Below are 4,145 nucleotides of genomic sequence, written 5' to 3' on the forward strand. Positions count from 1 at the left end.
GGCCACGGCTCGGATTGGCGCAGCCCGGCCTACCGGAGGCCCCGGGCATGGGCGGCGGGGGAGGTGGAGGAGGGCGCGGGAGGAGGCCGGGAGAAGAGGAGGGCGCCGGGAGGTGCAGGGGAGGGATCTGAGAGCGGGGCGAGCGAGCTGGGGCCGCGGAGGAGAGGTGTGTCAACCCAGGCGGCCGCGTGGGCACCTCGACGGGGGCCGAGTCCGGTCCGCAGCCGGGCACGCGGGCCTCCCCACCTCGCCCCACCCCCGGCCGCTGGTTCTCGGTGTGCACGGCCCGGGGACCCCTGCTGGGGGCCACCGAGGCATCCGCTGCACTTTACAGTTGCTCCACATTGCGACCAACTCGAGTTCTGGAAGCACCGGGACACCTCCGGCAGGGGGCGGAATCGGGGCGGGGGCAACTGGCGCCCCCACCCTCCGTGCCCGCTGCCCCGCCCCGCTAGGCTCTGGGCATTTAGGAAGGCGAGGAAGGGAGGGAAAGAGCGAGAAGACTGGACGCGAAGGAACACGGAGGATGCGGACAGGGACAAAGGAGCCGCCGGCCCTGGGACGTTGGCGCTCAACTACCTCACCACTCACCAGCCAGGGTCTCCGAATCCAGTTTTACCCGGGATTCTGACCCGCTCCGAATTTATGCTTCGCTCACTCTTTGGCGGGGCAGGGAGGACGAGAGAGAGAGAGAGAGAGAGAGAGAGAGAGAGAGAGAGAGAGAGGAGAGAGAGGAGAGAGAGAGAAGAGAGAGAGAGAGAATGAGAATGCAGGGGATGCCCACGTCTGCTTGGAAGCCCAAGGAGACTTCTTGGGGTTCTGGGAAGGACCTCAAAAAAGGGAGTCGGGGAGGGCCAAGAAGAGATTGAGGCTGAGGGATAGGGGGAGAGTGGACCTCGAGACGGTGCACGGAATGGCCTGGGAGCCATGCATTCCTCGTGAATTTCCATCCCCTGGTCTTGGACAGCCCGGGGAGTGTGAAGTTTAGCACCTCGGGCCCCCTGCGAGACGGCGCGTTCCAACGCATACAGTTCCAGCGTCCGGCTGGGGGAGCTGCTGCACCACGCGTGGCCTCCCGAGGGCGCCCCGGGTGGGTCCGCGAGCTCCGTGGGGTCGCGGTGGCTGGACCCGACAGAGCGGGCATGGTTGAATAGGAGGGGTAAGGGTGCGCCTGGCCTGTAGTGTGTCCCGGCCCCAGCTCCGGGCTCCTGAAGGACGACGAGCAGGAAGCTTGCACAATCCCTTGGCTGCGCGTCCGGGGAGGCAGAGAAAGAGCAAAAGAGGAGAGAGGCTCGAGCGAGGGAGAGGGCAAAGAGTCATCCGGGTCCCCGCTTCTGCTTTGAATGACTCCCCAAATGCCTGATGGGCACCGCTGCTGGGTCGACCTGGGGAGGGCCAGGTGCAGAAGCGAACCCCCAAAGCCTGCCAGGGCTTGTGTTCCTTGTTACCCAGGAATCCCGGAGAAGTCCGCAGACCGTCTAGCGTTGAATACACACGTTGACTTCACTGTGCGGCTCTACTTTGCAACACCGTGGCCTTGGCTGTTCCCGCTGCTGCCTGGGATTTTAGTGTTCACCCTCAAGGGAGTGTTGGGGTGGAGCCAACAGAGAGAGGGGCTCAGGGTACAGCGACTGGTGCTGGAGGACCTTGAGGCCCAAACCCAGGATTCCCCAAGAAGCGGGAAGGAAGGGCAAGATGGGGTGAGGCTGCTTTCACTCACCACAATTCTTAGGGCTAGAGGGGCTCGAGAAAAGCCCCTCCCCCCGTGCCTGTACATTTTCACCCCCCAACGCGTGCTTATGTGGAGAAAATGTTTCGAGACAGCCCAGTCTCAAAGAGAGGGGTCCTCAAAGTCAGGGCGAAGCGCTGTCACCGCGACAGCACTCTCCAACCTCGACAGCCCTCTCCACCCTGAGCCATCCAGGCGGTTCAGGCTGCCAGTCAGTCAGAAGATCTACAGCAACTTTGTGTAGGCCAGCCCCTTGGTCTGGCAAGAGGCTGAGCTTCCTGATAATGCCGGTCCCTTTGCTCAAAAATCCCCAGGAAAATCTGTTTACTATGGGTGTTTCCGCGGAGTCCAGATCCGGGGCTTCAGGGGAGGGCCGGCAGCAGCCAGCCGGCACCAGCGGGGGAGGCTTCCAGCCACCAGGAGCGTTGGACTATGTCGGGCGCTGGATCCAGGGCCCTGGGGGCCCAAGAGTGGGACCTTGGGGGGGCACTGGGTGGGACCCCGTGTCCCGACACCGAGTTTGCACAGGAACCAGGCTACAGTCTGAGGAAGGAGGGCTTCCCACCCGTTGGCACACGGGATCTTTTGTGGATCTAGGCACCTCGGCTGGTGAGGAGTACCTCCGTGCTACCTAACAGTGCTGGAGGGGCACCCAGAAAGGACCCCTGACACCCTCAGGCCTTTCTGTGGACAGTTTAGAAAGTGACCAGAACACTTGCCAGTGAAGTAATTCTCTTCTCTTGTGGAGGTATTTGTCCTATAGAGGATAGGCAGATAAAGAGAGACTGAGTCCTGGATCCCTATCCTAACCTGGTGGGGACCTAAACCACCCCTCACCTGACAGTTGGCTGTGGGGGGGGCACTCAGGTTCAGGCCAGCAGGAACAGATGACAGGGACAGAAGCCCCAGGGGTGGCCCAGGAGGGGAGGCCAGTCCCCTGATATGCCCAAGTCCTTCTCAGAAAGCCTCCCCTGGGGCCACCCCCACCTTCCCAATCTCCCGTCTTGGCCCCTCTGGGGGAACCACAGGAGAGACTGGGATTCTCAGAGCTGGGGCCCCGTCCTCCAATGGTGATGTGCCCAGAACCCCAAGGGAGACTTGATAAGAGTCTTTAGTCCAGTGCATTTGAAACTGCTCCCTCCCTCCCAAATGTGGCCAGGTAGGTGTATGAGCTCCCCTTCAAAACCGAAGCTCTCCTGATTATCACCGCAGGCTGGGTCCTTCAGGGGCCCCAAGAGAGGAGCGAAGTTCCCTCGCCCCAAATGAAGGCTAGATGGGTAGGGCAAAGGAGCCGACCCTGGAGAAGCCGGGAACTTTTACTCAGAGTCCAGGCAAGCCCCGCGCCAACCCCGGGACATAAAACTTCTTAAAGGAACCCTCTCGGGAAATGCATTCTCGCCGCGCGGAGATTGCCACCGCCACCCACCGAGCCCAGCTCCGGGCAGTGCTGGGAAGGGGCGGCCCGCGGCTTCCGGGACCAGCTGCCCCAGGTGGATTTCAGATAGCTCAGGGGATTTCTCTAGGAATGACTACCAATCTGCCCGGCGTTGGCAAGGGTTCCTTTCTCTGCGTCCTTAGTGGGGTAATTGTCTTTGGAGCTTGATACTGTATTTTAAGCGGCGGCTTAGATTAGGAGGCGCTGGCCGGGTAGGAGAGATCTGGGGTGGGGAAAGACTAGGCGGGATCCCCGCACATCTCCCCTCCAGGCTCCAGGGACTGGAGGCTTTGTGCCTAGGCGCGCCCCTTCGAGCGCAGCGTGCTTTCTGCTCTGCTACGCAGCCGGCGAAGGATCTGTTTTCATTTGCAGCGCGAAGCCTACGACCACCCCAGATCCCACCCCAAGAACCGCGAGGTTCAGACCCGGCCGGACTGGCCGAGGGCTCGGGCGGGGCCGAGGGCCCGAAGCTCCGCGAGGCAGTGGCCCTTGGGCAGCACCTGGGCACCCTCGGGGCCACATCGGCGTCGCCTGCAGGGCCGCGCCTCCGCATTGCGGCACGCCGGGGTGGCAGGCGCTAAAGCGCGACGCGTGGGTGACTGCTACGTGGGCTGGGTTATCCCCTGGCCGCCGCTCCAGGCTGGCCCCGAGGAGCCCACTCGGCCCCCGCCCGGCGCTCGGGCGCGAGGCTCCGCAGGCCTGGAGATCGGCGCCCCCGGGACCAGATTTCAAGTACGGTCTTTGGAGCCGCTGCCACCGCCCGCCGCCGCCGCCCACACGCGCTCACAACGGCCTGGGCGGACCGGGTGGTTTTTATTTGGGTTTCGTTCGCCCAAGCTCTCGCCGCGGGTCCCCTTGGCCCCGGGGATGCGCCCCGCCACACCCGCCCTTGCATTTTGCTCTCGGGTGCCCCCGTCGCACGCCGAAACCCGGAGGGGCCCACACACAAGACAGATTTCTTCTTCTTTCTTTCTTCCTTTT

Source organism: Nannospalax galili, unplaced genomic scaffold (genome assembly GCF_000622305.1).
Source record: "Nannospalax galili isolate Female #2095 unplaced genomic scaffold, S.galili_v1.0 scaffold945, whole genome shotgun sequence".
Taxonomy (NCBI): Eukaryota; Metazoa; Chordata; class Mammalia; order Rodentia; family Spalacidae; genus Nannospalax; species Nannospalax galili.